The following is a 20,095-nucleotide window of genomic DNA, read 5'->3' as shown; positions in this document are numbered from 1 at the left end:
GCTGATGCTGTAGCTTTATGTGCGTGGATGGGTCGTTCTATATACAGTACGTGTGATGCAACAAGCGGCGCAGCCCGACGAGTCACTCACGCGTGCACGTCGAACGCGTGAGGCCCCGGTGCCCAACGCCCGGGTCGCCGATGCGTGCACGGAAAACGGGGTAAAGCGCTGGGCCGATCGAGTGAGTGAGACCCGCGCGGTTAGATTCATGCTTTTCTTGTTCATGGCACAGTGGCACTGGCAGGTTCGCATGTCGCGGTTCCATATTCCAACGGCAGGGGTCAGGGATCGAAGCTTCATTTTCGAACTTCCAATCACGAAACGCAGGCAGAGGCATGTGGGCTGTGGCATGTTACGGGAGTGATGACCTGTCTGTGTCCTCTTCTTTCAGGTAGAGCAAAAAATGTTCAGTACACGAGGCAGCATGCAGCAATGCCATGGTAATGATGGTATGCACAGAATTTGTAGGTCAATATAAACCCTTGAAATACCCAAACACACAGACTACCCAAACAATAGAAAATGGCTCGTTACGGCTCGGCTCGTTCTGGGTTGTTAAGATAACGAGCTAGCTCGGCTCGGCTCGTTATCCTAACGAGCCAGAAAGCCAGCTCGGCTCGGCTCGTTAAAAGCTCGAGCTGGCTCGTTAAGCTCGCGAGCCAGGTATAAAAAATACACAAAATATAATATTTGTATTTATCTAAAGTTTAAGAATAATAATAATATAAAAGAAATGCATCTAGACCAGTTACCAGTCAATTTATAGGGTCTAGACCAGTTATCAGTCAATTGTAAAGTGCAAGACATGAAGTAATACAAAAAACTAATATAAGTTTTGATACTTTTTTCCCTGGAAGTTTGGCTCGTTTAGCTCGCGAGCTAGCTCGAGTTGGCTCGTTATAGCTAACGAGCTAAAATCTTGGCTCGGCTCAGCTCGGTATCGTAACGAGCCGAGTCGAGCCAGCCACGAGCCGAGCGAGCTAACGGGCTTCGAGTTTTTCGTCTAGCCTTACCCACAGCTCTTATTTTGTTTCATTGAAATTGTTCAAAAGCAGCGAGGCCGAGGCCCACGTTGGCCCAAATGAAGCCTATTTCCTTTTAAACAGTAAAACAGGTAGTGCTCACTGCTCAGTCTAACTACTCCCTCTGTTCACCATGTTTGTATTGTATTATGTATCACATAATCCTACTATTTAGAATGAAGTTTTTTAAAAAATATTTTGATATTAAATTCTTATAATATATTTCCAATTCCTACATAATTGACATTATCACAAAATCTATTTGATTACAAATCTACTTGATTCAAGTCTCAACATTGAACATGTACATAGTGTAACCCGGGCTTTCCTGCATCAACATTTATCTTCATCAGTCCGCTTGGTGGGGGATCCACCGAGCCGGGCTTCATTGTGCTTCGAGCCGCGCCCTCCCTTGCGACAATGTTGAGACTTGCATTAAGTAGATTTGTAATCAAATGGATCCACACCAAGCCTAGCTTTCCTACCCATTTTTCAAGCGTCATTTGGATCTATGTGGAAAGGAAATTACATCGGTGGTCTCGCGTGTATTGAGTGGTGAAGATGATGCTCTAATAAATGATACATTTATCGTTCTAATCCCAAACGTTGCTAGTCAGGAAGAGTTGGGTCAATTCAGACTGATTAGTTTGTGCAATGTTATCTTCGAGATAGTGTCGAAGATTGTAGCCAACAGGTTGAAAGTGGTGCTTCCTAAGATCATCTCTGAAGAGCAATCAGCTTTTGTTCCGGGTAGGCTTATTACAGATAATATAATCATTGCTTATTAGTGTTAACACTTTATGAAGCAAAAGAAAGCCTGCAACCTCATGTGTTGTGCATTAAAACTGGATATGAAGAAAGCTTACGACTGTGTTGAATGAAACTATTTACAGGCAATTATGCTCAAACTCAGCTTCCATCAATTATGGGTACAGTTGGTCATGAGGCTAGTCACCTTAGTTTCATTTTCGGTTCTCCTGAATGGAGAATGTTTGAGCAGTTTTAAGTCGTCGAGATAAACATTCCAATTTTCATGTATGGTTAGTCCATTGTAAAGTGGTGACCGGCAATTGTTATGAACTCCTTTGGCTTGTCGGTTCAGTCGTAGTCAGTAATGCAATAAAATTTGTGCATTATATATTATGCTGGTATTATCTGTTTGTGCGTTATTCTTCTTAAGAAATTTGATCGATCGTGGTGGTTCCATAGTATTTATTACACTATTCTTTTCTATTTGCCTATTATCCTCGAGGACCTTCCATATACTTAAATCTCGCCTTTCTCCTGATTCATGCGTTGTTCTTGGCACTATAGTTTTATATGGTTAATGCAAAATGGTCCTATATCATTTGGAAAATCCTATTTCTACAAGAACTCATCACCTACATGTTTCATTTTAATTGAATTTGGTAATCATGAAGTCTTGATTGAACAAAACCAAACAGCTCGTAACATTTGGCGAATTTGGCCAAGAGGTGTCAGAATCACACGATTAGCACCATCTCGTCTGGTTTGGGTCCAGTCGGTGCTTCGAGCGGTTCCAATTTATGCGATGATGGCAGAGAACCTACCACCTTGGGCGCGCAAATGAAACAGATGCTATATGCAGGAAGTTCTTCTGGGCAGGCTCGGATGCGTCGGTACAAGGCAAATGCATGGTGCCCTGCCCGTCAATCTGCAAGCCAACGATGCTGGGGAGCTCGGGGTCAGCGATCTCAAGCTTGCCGGGTATGCGCTCCAGACCAGATGGCTTTGGTTGCAGAAGACGAACCACGATCGGGCGTGGAGCTAGATGCTGATTAAGACTGCACCACAGGTTCAGGCGTTCTTCATGGCGTCAACCTTTATGATGCTCGGTGATGGCCGCACGGCCCTCTTCTGTGAAGACCGTTGGCTGCAAGGAGAATCAATCAAGGACAAGGTACCATGTCTCTACCAGCTAGTATCGAGGCGCACTCGTGCAACCCAAACGGTCAGGCAAGCATTGACACAAAGGCAATGGGTTCGGAGCATCATAGGTGGTCTGTCAACAACAGCCATTGCAGAATACTTGGAGCTATGGGAAGCCATGGAGTCCATCTAGTTCAGTAAACAGCCGGTTAAGCTCATATGGCGTTGGACACAATGTGGTTCTTACTACGCCCAGTCCGCATATAAGATGTTACATACTAGATCCACCAAGTTCCGCGGTAACCAACTCATCTGGAAGACATGGGTGTCGCTGAAGGTGAAAATCTTCCTTTGGCTGGCCCTTCGACGTGGACGTTGGACCGGGGACAGACGGCTCAGACATGGTCTAGAGGCGAGAGACTTATGCTTCCTTTGCGATCAAAAGCAGGAATCAATTGATCACATCATCGCCACATGTTCTTACACCCGTGACCTATGGCACCGCATCCTCCAAGTCCTATGCCGGCAATTACCGCAACCTGCATCGACAACCTTGAGCTGGTGGAAGCGCTTTCGGTCCGGTTGCGATGACCTACAGTGATCCGGCATGGACATGGACGCCTTGTTCGCGCCTTGTCTCTTGGTATATGTGGAAAGAGCGCAACGCCAGATGCTTACGCGGTTCTTTGTCCTTAGTGAACGACCTCCTACAGATCATCAAGGTCGAAGGAGATCGATGGATACAAGCCGACGCGAACGGGTTCGGAAGCTTGGTGGGGCGGTAATGGTGTATCGTCCTTTGAGGCTTCTTTAATTTGGTTGTTTATGTCATCATGTAGAGCCCTTAATTCAGATCCGGCGCGGCCTCAGGTCGCAATCTCTTGTAACATAAACTTGCTTTTTTTCTAATACAATGATATGCATACTCGTGCGTATTCGAGAAAAAGAATGTGTGAAGTGCAGACTTGTAGGGTTCTTTGTTAGTTGAGCTTTAGCTGGTCCCAACAGTTTTTGAGATGTAGCTCCTGTCAGTGGGAAAACATATATTGCTGCCCTAGAACAATTGCTGGTTTATACAGTTCTGTTGAACAAAATATTTTCACGATTAACCAAAGTCAGTGAACTAGAGGCAGATCTGAACCGAAGAGATCTACCCTTCGTCTGCCTATGGTTAGCAGCATCTCAGATCTCTGAGCCAAAAGATGCAACGTGCATGGCAACGTGCCATGAATAATGTGACAAAGTAAACGATCGTGCAAAAAATAAGCTGAGACTAGCCGCCAAAAACTATAAAAGTAGATCTCAGATCTCTAGAAAGAAAAGAAGCACTGGATGTCATCATAGAAATTGAAAAGGCTGTCACTAGATCCTTTTGTTTAAAGATCAGTTGGAGCAGAAACCGGAGAAGATCAGCTGATCATCAGGTTATCATCCGCATTATACATCCGCGAGTAGTCGTCCCAGCTACGCCACATCTCCTCTCCTCTCCTCTCTGTAACGTGCACCCTAGTGTGTTCGAGCAGCTTTGCCAGCAATGGCGAGAGCTGCGTTGGTCCTGGTCCTCCCTGCTGCTCTACTGCTGTGCCTTGCATTGGCCGGCCGTGCGGATGCTGCGAGGAAGACGGTTGGGGTCTACGAGCTCAAGAACAAGAAGGGAGATTTCTCCATCAAGGTCACCAACTGGGGAGCCACCCTCATGTCTGTCCTGACTCCAAAGGTATGCATGGTTTCCTTAGCTTCCAGCAAGAGTCCTTTTGCGTAATGCTTTGTGACTGCATAACGCTGGTTTACATGCTCATGTGAATTTCTTGCTGCAGGGAACTTGGCTGATGTCGTCCTTGGGTATGACACTGTTGCTGAGTATGTGGTAAGATCACAGATCTCTCTGTTCTCACACTCGATCTAGAGCTTGCAGTGTGCATCATTTCTCTTCCTCCGGCGTTCAATTGTGCGCCCTCTGCTCAAACAGAACGGTTCTTCTTACTTCGGGGCGCTGGTTGAGTCGCCAAGGGCCGCTTCGTGCTCGACGGCAAAGCCTACCGCCTGTACATCAACGACGGCAAGAACGCACTCCACGGTACGCTCTCGTGCATGGATCACGATGTGCTATCTTCCATGGATTCACTAGCTTAGTCTCGCCGTCGTTGTTCATCAGGTGGCCACAGGGGTTTCAGCAAGGTCATCTGGACGGTGAAGGAGTACGTGCCTGGCTGCGACTCCCCTTACATCACCTTCTACTACCACAGCTTCGACGGAGAGCAAGGTAAACCGAACGCAAAACGCGCTAAAAAAGAATATATATATTTTAGTTAATTAGCTTCTGACCTTGTGCCCGGCCAGTTAGTGCCGATGATGATGACCTGACTTTGCACTTGTTCGAACGACGCATCGTCTGCTGACTCTCAAATCAAGTGCAGGATTCCCGGGCGACCTGGACGTGTACGTGACGTACCAGCTGTCCAGCCCCTACGACCTGAGCCTGCGCATGAACGCGACGGCGCTCAACAAAGCGAGAACCACGCGTACTGGAACCTGGGCGGCCACGGCAGCGGCGACGTCCTGGGCCACCTCATCCAGGTGTTGGCGTCGCAGTACACGCCCGTGGACCGGTCGATGATCCCGACGGGGCAGATCGCGGGCGTCGCCGGCACGCCCTACGACCTAAGCCGGCTCACCCGCGTCGGCGCCCGCATCAGCCTCGCCTCCAGCGGCGGCGTGGTGGGTTACGACCTCAACTACGCGGTGGCGGTGCACGGGCAGGGGGAGTTCACGCAGGTGGCGTTCGTCCGGGACCCGGCGTCCGGGCGGGCGTTCGAGCTGTGGGCGAACCAGCCCGGGGTGCAGCTCTACACCAGCAACTGGCTCAAGGACGAGAAGGGCAAGGGCGGCAAGGTGTACCAGAAGTACGGCGCACTGTGCCTGGAGACGCAGGCGTTCCCCGACGCCCTCAACCACCCCAACTTCCCGTCGGAGATCGTCAGGCCCGGCGGCACTACTGGAGGCGCCCTCCATGCCAAAGGTCCAAAAGCCCTCGGCAAAGGCTTTGCCGAGTACCGCCCTCGGCAAAGAGCCCCCGGAAAAAAATTTAACGGCAAAGAGCCTCTTTGTCGAGGGCCATTTGTCGGGCACTCGGCAAATCCTTTTCCGAGTGCCAACGGCGGCACTCGGCAAAGAAAAGCAGCCGTCAACGGCGCTGCTCCGTTGGCGGCGCCTTTGCCGAGCGCCGACAGTTAGGGCACTCGGCAAAGACATTTTTTATTTTTTTTTCAAAAATTCTTTGCCGAGTGCCTCCCTAGCTTGGCAATCGGCAAAGATTTTTTGCTTAATGTCCTGCCACTCGGCAAAGTTTCTTAGCTTTGCCGAGTGTCATGACCATTGCACTCGGCAAATCAACCGAAATTGCAAAAAAAAAATTGTTTTTTGCATTCCACTGATACAAACAGTTCAAATATATATCACATGTCACATATATATCACAAACATTACAATAATCACATATATATCACAACGAAACCATTTTCACACATTATATCACAACCACAACTCAAATAACAACATATCGCAACCACAAGTCAAATATCACAACCACAAGTCACAAATTCACAACCACAGTCCATCAAGTCCAAGCACAAGTCACAACCACAAGTGAAGCTCAAGTCCAAACACATGACGAAGCACAACTCCTCAAAAAGGCGGCCTATGACACGATGGTGAAGCAAAGGCTCCATCATTCGGTGACGCATGAGCGGGGTTATTCGAACCCGCCGACGGAGGCTGCAAAAAGGATAAGAGGTTGCATGTGTGAGATTCATCTAGTAAGTTTCTATGTGAGGCATTGGTGTATGTCATAGCTAGTGCAAGCATCTAGTAAGTTTCTATGTCAAGCATCTAGTAAATTGAGAATGTCAAGCATGGTTGTATGTCATAGCTAGTGCAAGCATGTAGTAAGTTTCTATGTCAAGCATCTAGTAAGTTTCTATGTCAAGCATCTAGTAAGTTTCTATGTCAACCATGGTTGTATGTCAAGGAAGCATCTAGTAAGAGTGAACTTTCATACTTACAGGAGTGGCTGTAGAAGTAGGCGGTGGAGGAGCTGCCAACGGCAAAGGTACACCCCCTTGCTGGACACTCCGCATGAAGGCCTCCATTTCTTGCATCCTCCTCTCCTGGCCGCGAACGCTTCCCTCTAGGCCTGCAGCTGCGCGCTCTGAGCCTCGACCACGAGCTTCTGGGCCTGCAGCTCGGCTTGCAATACAAACTTCAATGTTTCAGTAATGCAAATGTAACTTAGGTGTGCAAAGATGAGCGTACGACGAGTAAAACAGGACGTACCTCGAGAGCGTCGACCCGCTGCAGTGACGGAGTAGGCCGTGGGCGTATGGGCTGGCTGGAGCTCGTGCTCCGTGCTCGGAGCACGTCGAGAGAGGGAACAGTGGTGGAGTCGATGGCGCCGTCTGCAATCCACAGCCGCCCATGCTTCTTGCCTCCTCCTAGCCTCATGATGGTCTCTGCATCAATGGGCTCAGTGCGCACATCGTAATCTTCCCCATGGACCTCCCTCACCTTTGAGGTGTACTCTTGGACCTTAGTGTGCACGGTCGGGTCGGAGTACACCTCGCGCAGGGCAGACGGGTCGAAGGAGACAGAGGAAGACGCCCTGCCCATGTGGGACATAGCCCACGCAGAGAACTCCGACACCTCCACGCCCGGGTGTGCAGCCTCCTACGAGTAAGACGGCAAGATGGTGAGAAATAAGGCAGAACTCAGCGTCAAATAAGATAAAAGAAATCACTTACATATGCTTGTTTATAGGCGGGGAGGCTGCGGCTGCCTTGATGGTGAGTAGCACCTCGCCTCAGCAGACGCTGGTCCCGCTGCCTCGCGTGGTTCTGAGCAAAGTCGTTGGACAACCACCTATCCACGATCATCTCCCAGCACACGGAGTGGGATCGGCACCACCAGGGAATCACCTACAAGTCATCGATTATTTGACATAGAAAAAGATAAAATTAAACCGACTTAATCTCAAAACGAATCATTATTAATGTTTTTCGTCTACCTCAAGGTACTAGGCCCGAGACAGCTCCACCTGTCTTGCATTGGCTTGCTGATGGACTGCTTCAACACTACGGCGTAGTAGTCTCTGTGGGCCTGCACGCACGCCTCATGGTGCATGTCGGTGATGTACTTCCTACAGGCGGCGGCAGCCGCCTGATCCGCCCGGTCCTCAAGTCCTTCTTCCGGCTTGAAATACCTCTACATACAAAACCGATGTATCCATTCATTATTTCAATAAAAGACTTGCCCAATGAAAATGTTGTGTGAGAGAGACTTACCCAAAACTCCGCCAGTACCCGCTCCTGCTTGTTGCGGTACCTGTCGTCAGGGGCCAACTGGTACCTGTCCCACGTGTAGGCCGGCTCCCGCACGTCCTCGGACACGTTCACAAGGCCGGGGTACCATTTCCTGCACAAAACACCAAGGATGCTCGCGGGGGAGCGTGCAGGAGCACCCGACAAAACCAACCAGGCCCTGCATAAGTGATTAAGAAAATTTATCAGTTCCTCTTTTGATTTCCAACATTATCATATGAAGTAGTTGTGATAACATCTATAGTTACTTACCTCTTTGCCATAGGGCGAATCAGTGCCCGGTTGCGAGGAAGTGGAGGCTGAGGGAGGCTCACGGGACCTCGCTGGTAGACAGTCGGGGTAGCGGAACTGTCGCCCTCGGTGGCCTCGCCCTCGGTGGCCTCGTCCTCGGCCGCCTCATCCTTGGTCTGTCAGACATCCTCATCCTCGACCTCGTCCTCGGGCGTGGCCGTCACGTGCTCCTCCTCCATCACCTCGTCTGAAGGTGGCGGGGAAGGAGTCCGCTTCCTCCTCCTGACCCTGGTCCTCCTCCTTTGACCTCCTGTGGACGCTACCCCTGACCCCGACCCCTCGTCTGAAACGGGAGGGCGTGGTCTCCCATAAAGGGAGGCCGTCTCACGTCGTGGACGGCTGCTCGCCATCACCTGTAATCACAAAGAATGAACAAGACTTATTAGTATATATATTAGAAATAGATTCAAAATAAATAAAGAAAACACAAACTAAAACAAACGTAGTATTACATGTATTAGGAATAATCTTCATGATTAGGATCATAGGTGTCGTCATCACTGTCAAAATTGTCCAAATGGGCAACACTATCTGAAGGTTCTATGTTGTCTTCGTCGTCATTGCCTAGCCTTAATCGGTCAAGCATTTCTATGTCCTTGACATTTTGCACCACATCTCCATCAACCTCGTCATCCTCCGTTTCGTTGTCTACTTCCATTTCGATTGCTTCAGGTAAGACTATCTCAAACGTGCCTGGTAGCCTATCTTCTTGATAGAACTGTCCATCATATGTGTTTGCGTTGAAGTTGTAATCGTCATCGTTTGGGGCAGGTAGTTTACCGTGTGGAGACACCTGGTGCACAATAGCCTAACCCTTAATATCCGCTTTGTCTTGGTTGGCATATCGCGTATAGTACACCTGCACGGCCTGTTGAGCCACAATGTAGACATCTTTTCCTGGATAGACAGAATCTTCTCGAATCTCGACTAGCCCAAGATGAGGGGTCCGTCTCGTTTCTCGAGGATTAAACCAGTGGCATTTGAACACGACAGGTTTATGTTTGTGACCATGAAATGAGAGTTCATAGATTTCCTCAACTCTACCATGATAGTCGAGGCCATCAGTGTCGGGCGTACAAACTCCGCTATTTGTGGTTTTCCGTTTGGGCCGAGTTTGCTCATATCTTGTTGTGTGGAAGCGATATCCGTTTATATCATAACCGGTAAATGACTGCACCCTAACGTCATAGCCGCCTGCAACCTGTCTCAACTCCTCACTCATGGACGAGTCAGTCTGGGCCTGCAAGCTCAAGCATGATAGGTCGTTATATTAATCGAACGAACGAGAAACTTGGAATATGGAACGTGGGAGCTAAATTGGACATTACCTTTTGTTTGAACCAAGAAATGAAATTAGGCCTCCCCGCACCCGCACCCCGAGAAAGAAGGATGTCATGTTCCTGCGAGGTAGGATCCCTTGATTGATGCCAGGACTCACAAACAAATTCCCTGTCCGAACGAGAATCAGTGGGGTTGCATGAAGAATATTCAGGGCGTATTGAAACAAGTTCGTTGAGAACTTACTTGACGAACGGCTGCACCTCAGGAAGGTTGGTCAACACATATAGCATGACACTTCACCACTCTTCATTTCCCAATATCTTATTGGTCGATCCACTTGCGCTGTCGAGTTGGCCTTGGAACAGGCTGTGGGTCCATTCATTTTCGCCAACATTGTAACGAGGGAGTGGATTATGATTGCTAGGAAGTTTCGGCTTGTAGTATAGTGTTGTGAAGTTTGCCACCTCCTCCCTTAGACTTGCCTCTACAATGGAAGCCTCAATTCTGGCTTTATTTGTACATTTCTTGTGAAGAGTCTTTAGACATCTCTCGATTGGATAGCACCACCGGGCTTGCACGCCCCCCCCCCAAACGTGCCTCGGACAGGAGGTGCACAATCAGATGTTGCATGGGTAAGAAGAAGCCGGGTGGAAAGATCTTCTCCAGCTTATAGAGCAATACAGGTGCCGCTTTTTCCAAGTCCTGAGCGACGGTCCAAGATATCTCCTTGGTACAAAGCTGACGGAAGAAAAAGCTCAACTCTACCAGCACTTGCCAGACATGGTCAGGGACATAGCCTCGGACCATCGCCGGAAGAAGCCGCTCAATCCATATGTGGTAGTCATGACTCTTCATCCCGTTGACTCATAAAGTGCCTAAGTTCACTCCCCTGCTCAGATTTGCTGCATATCCATCTGGGAACATTAACGTCTTGATCCATTTTAGTACTTCCCTCCTTTGATCGGGTTCCAAGACAAAATCGACCTTAGGTCTTTTCCATTGTTTGTTTCGGCCACTAGGAGGCCGCATCTCTTGCTTCGGTCTATCACACAACATCGCTAGGTCCACTCTAGCCTTAACATTGTCCTTAGACTTGTCAGTGTTCATGAGAGTTCCCCAAAGTGCCTCAGCGATATTCTTTTCGATGTGCATTACATCAATGTTATGTGGCAGAAGAAGGTCATCGAAATAGGGGAGCCTCGTCAAGCCGGACTTATGAGTCCACATATGTTTCTCACCATATCCCACAAAACCACCTCCTTCATTGGGCACGAGAGCATCTATCTGAGCACGCACCTCAGCACCACTCTTCATGCGCGGTTTAGGGTCTATCACTGCAACACCTTTCGTAAAGTTCTTGATGTCTTGTCTGAATGGATGGTTAGAAGGGAGGAATTGACGATGCCTGTCGAATGATGAATACTTGCCACCCTTCTTCAACCAAATGAACCTCACAACTTCCTTGCATATTGGGCACGGGAACTTCCCGTGGACACACCAGGCGGCGAATAACCCATACGTTAGGAAGTCATGCAGGGAGTAGTGGTACCAAACATGCATCTTGAAGGATGATTTTGTAGCTTGGTCGTATGTCCATACCCCTTCTCCTAAGCGTCGATCAATTCATCAATCATAGGCTCCATGTACACACCCATATTACTCCCCGGGTGTCCAGGCATTATCAACGACAAGAAGATGTTATGCCGTTGAAAGGAGATGCCGAGGGGAGATTCAGGGGGATAACAAACACGGGCCAACATGTGTATGGAGCAGACAACTGTCCATAAGGATTGAACCCATCTGTTGCCAGCGCGACACGTACATTACGAGCCTCAGCTGCTTTGTCAGGATGTTTGTCATTAAAGTACGTCCATGCTTCGACATCGGACGGATGCACCACCGTCCATGGCTTGTACCATACACCTTCTTTATGCCATGTCATCTGTTTCGCGGATTCCTCGGTCATGAAAAGCCATTGGATCCTTGGCACAAACGGAAGGTGCCGTAGGACTTTCGCGGGGATCGTAAGCTGCCTCTTCTGGCCATCTCTAGAGTCTACCTCCAGGTACCTTGAGGATTTACACTTTGGACAGTACTTTGCATCCTTGTGATCTTTCCTAAATAAGACGCACTCCTTCGGACAAACATGTATCTTGTCATATGGCATCTTAAGCATACGAAGTAGTTTCTGTGACTCATGCAAGTTCTTCGGCAGAATGTGCTTCTCCGGTAGCATGCTGCCAAACACGGCCAACATCTTATCAAAGCCTTCGCGACTCAGATTTAACTCGGCCTTCAACCTCATAACATGTCCAATGGCATCCAGCTGAGAAACCGTTGTACTCTCATGAAGGGGTTTCTGTGCCGAGTCCAACATTTCGTAGAAGGCCTTAGCGGCTTCCTCCATCTCCTCCTTCTCACGTCCTTCTACGAAGTGAGCTTGGTGAGTGTCATCTAGCATGTCTGCTATTCCGGCATTATCATCAAAAGCCTCGAGGCGTGGTCTCACCACCTCCGCTCTTATACGATCTGCTTCACCATGGTGGATCCACTGGTGGTAGCCAGCCGTATAACCATTGTACACAAGATGTTTACCCATGGTCACCTTGTCTACCCTTCTGTTGTTGTCACATTTGCTACAGGGACACCAAAGTTTAGAATGTCCTTTAGCTACACCCGAGCTCCATGCATGTTCCAAGAAAGCATCTGTCCCATTCACCCACTCAATGTCAAAGTCACTCCTGCTTCTCCGGCCCGTGTACATCCACTGATGGTCTTCCATCCTTCCACATATACAGCACATAGTAATGTAACCATCAATTGCATCTATGCGGTGTTTCTACTCTCTAATAGGTGAGGATAGGTCCTAATCCCACCCGCGGATGCGTAGATAAGGTTAGTTTTCATGCTTCGCTCCCTATCCGAGACAGAATTTCGGCAGCACCTCCCCGCCGTTCTCCCGATACACGTCCTGCAAGGGAGAGTGTGTATCCAGAGAACAACAAGGAGGTGATGCCGAAAGTCTGCCTCGGACCAGAGCGGACCATGAAAACTAACCTCATCTACGCATCCGCGGGCTGTCCAAAAAATGTGGACAATCCGAAACAGATACGGTCGCAGATATGCAAAGATCCGCATACCTCCGACCGTATCTGTTTCGGACGGGAGACGCCTAACTGGGTTACGTGACCTACGACCATGATACGAATAGAGGGGTTATACCTAAGGTGCCGGTGAGGTCAGGCTAGCGGGGCGGTGTCGAGTCGGTGCAGTGGTGAGGCGACGCGGTGCAGGCAGACCCGCAACGCCCACGAAGACGATCGGGGTCCTCTGGTCCCCTCCGACGGATCCTCTGCAATATAAAAAGGCAACAGGTTAGTATTTGTTAAAAAATTCGGCAGCACCTCCCCTGCACGGTGAGGTTTCCATAACCTGCAAAAAAGAACGGCACGAAGGCCGACATTCACAACGGCACGAAGGCCGACAACGATGGGCAGCTGTAGCACTCGCACTAGCAGCAGGTCCACAACTGATGTCACTGGACAGCATACAGTTCGACAGAGCAGCTGTTCTGCAGTATGTGCAAAATGCCTTCACCAAATATACCAATTGAGCTACATCCTCAACATTTGTTCAATTTTTTAATATGATTAATTTTAATTATTTTACTTGCATCGCTAAATGTCACCGCAGAACTGATAATGCAAAAAGTGACTTCACTCGAACAGTTGGTGAAGTGAAGGTGCCCCAAGTGAATATACAGATCGTCATCAACTGTGGCTGAACATGTGCCCAATTATAGTAGTTTTTTTGCAACGGCTGGCTATAGGTGAATATACAGATCGTCATAAAGTTACTATGACCTGCTAGTAGTACCACTATTAGATGCCGTGTTAATGTGACTTCTGACTTGGATGCCAATGTATATATTTGGGAAACTCAGACTCAGGGCACGTGAGATTACAAAGATGCCCTTTCTCATGTTGGAAGACTAGCTGTTAATTATTCTGATGAAGCTAAGCTAGTGGCTTGTTGGAAGACTATCCTGCTTATATAGAAGGATTAGCGTGTCAGAAGATATGAATATTACTATTACTCACTGTATTCCTTTATTCCTTGGGTAGTATTTGGATTCTCTTTGATTGGGAAAAGGTGGTGAGGTGTGAATGTGATAAGAGATGATGGGTTTGAGTGAAATAGAACCGGTACAGGAGAGATTGCTTCATGTACTGTGTGTATTGGAGTATGCATTTAGCCTTCAGGTTCCACTCCAGTCCTTCCCTCTGCTGTGCTCAATCACAGGTGGACGTCGAGGCACTGCTGGCCTTAAAGGTGGCCGTCGTGCACAGCCTCAAGTATCCCTGCTCACTGGGACCCCTTCAGCGCATTTGGCTATATCGTGGAAAGGAGCAACCCCTGTTCTTAGACCCTGTCGTTCCAAGGACAACATCCCAGCCTCCCAGGAGCGAAACACCCCTCGCATCGTCACTCATCTCGGTCTGGCAGCTCCAGCTCTCTTCCATCGGCTCCTCCACTGAATTGGCTTCTCCTGGGTGTGATTCCTTGTCGATTCAGCTGATCCTCCGACGAACTGCCTCTCTCATCCGGTGCCCCCTCCCCCTGGCTCAAACAAGCAGCTCCTCTGGCAGCCTCGCTCCCTCCCTTCCTGACCCAGGTGCTTGCGGTGGCAGCAGCTTCCAGCGGAAGCACGAGATTAGGACACCTTGAGCAAGGAGAGGCAAGCACTGTCCTCAACTTGATGCCTTGTACAGGAAACCTTTTGTTGAGTTCAGTTTGCTGGGCTTTTCAGATCGCTGCATCTATTTTATGTTGTTTAGATATTTCACATGTTTTTCAGGTTTATTTTTTTCTTTAATCTTTCAGATAATAAAAATCACCTTGGCAATTTTTCATGAATACTCTTTGCATTGTTGGAGTTGTTCCAAATTCACTCCACGATATAGGCCAGGCTTCTGACGGAGCGAAGCGGAGGCCCGTCGCCGGAGGCTTGGGGCGGAGCGTAGCGGAGTCTGAAGCCGGCCCATCAGGTCTCGCCCCTGTGCTCGGGGGTGCGGGGGGCGGAGCCCCCGCGGTACGGTACGGTATATACACCCTTGCTAGGGTTTCGTGGAGACTTCTCTTGTAAGCCGCCATAGGCGTGTAACCCAAAACTCTTGAGATAGTGAGATTGTTGCTGGCTGGTGCCCGTGGTTTTTCCCCTTCACATCGGAGGGGTTTTCCACGTTAAATCGTGTGTCTCCTCTGTGGTTTGATTCTTTACTTCATATTCCTATACGTCGTTCATAACATGCATTGTTATAGTTTTGCTAGTAATCAATTTTCAGATACTGAAAATCACCTTCAGCTATGAGAGGCAAACACTGTCCTCAACTTGAGGCCTTCTACACATGAAACCTTTGGTTGAGTTCAGTTTGCTGGGCTTTTTAGATTCCTGCATCTTTTTTTTATTTTGATTAGATATTTCGCATGTTTTTTCAGATTTATTTTTTCTTCAATTTTCTGATGATCAAAATCACCTTGGGCGATTTTTCATGAATACTCTGCGTTCTTATAGTTTTGCAAGGATAATCAATTTTCAGATAACGGAAATCACCTACGGCTGTTTTTAATGAATCCTCTGCGTTATTTGATATTGGATATGGGAAGTGGTCTGCTCTCTCATACATGGGTTACCATGTGCACTCATAATGCTGCAATTTGTTCTTCCAGGACCAATTAAACTTTCTGAAGGCCAAAGTGTATAATGAATCTCGGCCCCTTCATTTTTCTCTTGTCTAGCCCATAAATAATGTTAACGCATGTTATTTCTGGATCTTGCATGCAAAAGCAAACAATGTACTTTAGTGCACATTAGATGCCTTTATTTGAGTTTTGATACATTTGATGATTCATAGGAAGATTTTTCTTTGTGTGATCATGTTTTCTGTAGTAGAATCATGCTTATCTATATTATTCAGAAATGTGTCATGCATATTTTACGTGATGCATGCTCTGCATATGTTTAAACTTTGGGTTTTGGGCACTGCCTTCTATCTTTATTTTATTATTAGTATTTTGCTTTCGTTTTTATTTAGTCTGTACCGAGTTTCATATAGCTTTAGTACAGATCTGTAGGATGGCCTGAACGAAAATTGGTCCCTTGAATTTATTTCCTTTCAAGAAGCTCGAAATTATCTGCTTTTAGTTTGTCAAGCGATAAACATGCTCTTTTCTACTCATGCTTGTGTTAGTTCTTGTGCACTGGACCTATCAATTGATGCTTGCATTACCCAACACTAGCCATGCGGGCATTATTTCTTCTCAGCTGAAGCTCAAGCTATCCATAAACATTTATATTTTGTAGCAAAAGTTAGACAGGGCTAGAGTTAATAACTAATCATGCATTTGCCGTCTTAACTAGAGTTTAGTTCAGCTCGTTGCAGGTTCTCCAGTAGTGGTTAGTGCAACAAGGAGTAGCAAAAGTATCGTCAAAATTTACCAGGGGGTACCCAGTGCAGAGAACTCCAGCTCTGTACGAAATCTGGACAGTGAAAAGGAGGCTTGTATTTGCAGGGAACAATGTTATCAGACCATGCCATTATCTCCTTTTGCATTTCTTGTAGGCAAAATGCTCTAGATGTATGACCAAGCTTAATCCTATGTAATACTGTAGTATTATGTTGTACACTTGTGGTCCTTGCACCTCTCTTTCATCTGTTACGAACAATAATGTTCAGCTAAATGCAGTGCTATTTATTAAGAATCTAATCTGGATTGAGTCATTTTGATTTCTGCTGTGTGTGTTTGTGTGCTGAATGAAATTAGCGAGGGAACAATTTAGCCACTGTCTATATGCACCCCACTGGCCAGTTCTATGAATGAATTGCATTTGTCAGTATCTTAACGAATTAGATTGTGCACTTCCCTTTGGACCGAACAAATCAAATCTAGCAAAATTCGAGTTATCTTTCATTGGCATCTTCCAACACGTGATATGCAAATTCAATGTAAATTACACTTTCTATCTCACAGTGGTTTTGAGGTTTTTGTTTCAGGAATCGATCCCTATATATATGCATTACATCTAATATTGTGCCACCTCAAAGTCAACTGGACAGTTTGAGTACAGTAAAAATGATTCTCTCTATGTACAATGACCGGCTACCCAGTAACAAGTTGGTTTCCCTCAGCGTCCCTAAAAGGAGGCTTTTGTTCATATCCTACCGATATCTCGACCCAAATCACGACCTTCATGTTTACTAATTGTGTTTCAAATTCAAGTGACTGAATGATATGAGATCAGATATGGATGGAACGGTGCAGCTCATGTTATGATTTATGAACATGGAACCTTTAGATGAAAAGAATACCTGCAATTGTTCGGATATGGACTACTAAGTACCATGCTCAAACTAGTATTCTTGTGTTTTTTTCATACATCCAGCATATTTCCAGGCTACTTAAAAAACAAACTCTAAGATGTTTGTTGGGCCACAACATAGCAATACTGATCAAAGTGTAATTCCATTTGACAATCGATATAATACTGAAAGTAGGATTCAAAGGTTTCATGCACAAGTAGTTTAAATACACATCTGACAATATAAGTTTATTTTTTTTGCCACTGGGGCGACACCACCAGCAGTTCAGCAACTATAGATTGATGGACAGCGGCGGCGTACCTCGTCGACCGGGAGCGGATCGGCGCGCTGGCTCTCGGTCTTGGTGTGGGCCGACGCGCGGCGGCTCTCTTGGCCTTGGCCACGGGGTGCTTCGGCGGCACACTGCTCCTCGCTCAGGACTTGCTCCGGCCGCGTAGCTTCCCAAGTCTGGCTGTGCCGGGTGCGGGACGCCGGGGGCGGGCGCCGGGGCGGCCGGGCGCAGCTACAGGAGGCCGACGTGGGACGCGGGGCGGCCGCCGGTGGGAGCTGAGGTCGGGGGAGGGGCGGCCAGGCGCGGGGCGGCGCGGCCAACGGCGTGGCGGGCGGGCGGCGAGGTGAGCGGCGGCGGGGGTAAAGAACCGAGCGTGGGCGCGGGCCAGAGGGAAGAAGAGGGATTTTGGGGATTTTGGGCCGACGTCGGTTTTTTAGGTTTTGGGTCTTTGCCGAAGGCCCAGATCCAGGGCCCTCGGCAAAGATGTTTTTATTTTTTTAAAAAAAATCTTTGCCGAGTGCCCCTGGCCCAGCACTCGACAAAGACAGTCTTTGCCGAGTGCCAAGCTGGCACTCGGCAAATTTTCAGTTTTTTTTGTTTTTTTGACCCCAAATTTTTTGTTGGGCCCGCCTACATTGTTTACAACTTCATATTCAAATTTGGTGCTTTTTCTAGTTTTTTTTGTTATATTTGGTTGATTAATTTGATTATGTTGAATTTTTATATATAATTCAAATTTGAACTGCAAGTGCATGAAATATTATAATCTAGTGCTTCGAAAAATATTATTCATGGTATTTGGTGTATGTTGAGTCTCTATCCACGAACTCGCATCAAATTTCGTGTATCTTCTTCATGTAACATGACGAGCCACTTGCCGGAAAAGTGTTTTAAAATTATATAAAGTCCATACGAAGTTCGAAAATCACGAAACTTGTCGATGTGTCATGTTATCGCATGTGTAGGCTGTGGTAAAAAATTGAGAATGTTTCGAGCAAGTTGCGACGTCAGATGTATAAAACCCAGACATCTCCACGTCGCAACTTGCTCGAAACTTGTGGAGATGTCTGGGTTTTATGCATCTGATGTCGCAACTTGCTCGAAACATTCTCAATTTTTTTACCACAGTCTACACATGCGATAACATGACACCTCAACAAGTTTCGTGATTTTCGGACTTCGTATGGACTTTATATAATTTTAAAACACTTTTCCGGCAAGTGGCTCGTCATGTTACGTGAAGAAGATGCGCGAAATTTGATGTGAGTTCGTGGATAGAGACTCAACATACACCAAATACCATGAATAACATTTTTCGAAGCACTAGATTACAATATTCCATGCACTTGCAGTTCAAATTTGAATTATATATAAAAATTCAACATAATCAAATTAATCAACCAAATATAACAAAAAAACTAGAAAAAGCACCAAATTTGAACATGAAGGTGTAAACAATGTAGGCGGACCCAACAAAAAATTTGGGGTAAAAAAAACTGAAAAATTTGCCGAGTGCCAGCTTGGCATTCGACAAATACTGTCTTTGACGAGTGCTGGGCCAGGGGCACTCGGCAACGAATTTTTAAAAAGAAAAATTTCAAAAACTGTTAAAGTCGTGTCAGACGGTGTTGTTGAGGGCCGGCCCCGCCGAGGGCTGCTTGTCTTTGCCGAGGGTCTGGCCCTCGGCAACTTTGTCGAGGGTTGTTCTTTGCCGAGTGCTCGAGCATTTGCCCTCGGCAAATCCTCAGGCCCTCGACAAAGATGCTCTGTCCGGTAGTGCGGGGTGTACCGGCACGACATGCTCTTCAAGTTCTCCTAGCTAATTGTTACTAGTCCGTGCCTTCGTGGCACCTTGCGCGACTAGCTGTGTGTCGTAGCCTCGTAGGAATAAGGTCAGCGTGCCAAAATGCAGTGATGTACAAGAGGTGGCTCCTGCTATCTAGCAGTGATTTGCGTGGACAATCTTGTGCTGAATTTCTTTTAGCTGCGTCCGTCGTCGCTGTTAATTACAACAAAGGTTGTCGATCGCCAATTTTGATGTGGAAGAATAGCTAATTTTGTCCCCTAACTTGGACGGGAGGAGGTTGGGGTGTTGTTGCTCGACGGAGAGGGGCGTCCAGGAGGACCTGACCGAGACATGCGCTGGTGATGAGGATGGCGTGGTGATGCCGGGGAGGGGGGCGGAAGAGAGTGCTGACGAGGTCTAGGCGGAGGCGCCACGACGCTAGAGAAGCACATGCCAAACATGTCATCCACGGTAAGAAGAAACAATCCAAGGAAGGGTGCAAAAAAAAAAAAGAAGATCGACCACACATGACAAATCGCTGGAATCAAGCAAAAAAGAAAACAATCAAATTTCTTGAGAAAACAATCAATTTTTTTTCTTGAGAAAGCAATAAATCAATTCACAAAGTTGGGTTGGCTCAGTGTGCCGTATACCTGCAGGGAGGTTTTGCGTCGCTTACCATGATAGATTGTCCATATAAAGAGGACAAGCTGAATACGTGCAAAGAGTAAAGTTTATTCCCTGCAGGACTATTAGGCTTCCTCTCTTTTTTTTAGCAGAAGCTTACCTTTATTGATCTT

The 20,095-nt window shown here is 47.3% G+C and overlaps 1 pseudogene; it reads left to right on the top strand.

The window, feature by feature from the left end:
* The first annotated feature begins 4,446 nt into the window (after positions 1 to 4,446).
* On the top strand, positions 4,447 to 8,766 carry LOC136454844 (uncharacterized; annotated as a pseudogene).
* The last annotated feature ends 11,329 nt before the right edge of the window (positions 8,767 to 20,095 follow it).

The sequence above is a fragment of the Miscanthus floridulus genome, chromosome 5 (assembly GCF_019320115.1).
Source record: "Miscanthus floridulus cultivar M001 chromosome 5, ASM1932011v1, whole genome shotgun sequence".
Lineage (NCBI taxonomy): Eukaryota > Viridiplantae > Streptophyta > Magnoliopsida > Poales > Poaceae > Miscanthus > Miscanthus floridulus.
The sequence above is the reverse complement of the archived record's forward strand: the minus strand, read 5'-3'. Positions and strand labels throughout refer to the sequence as shown.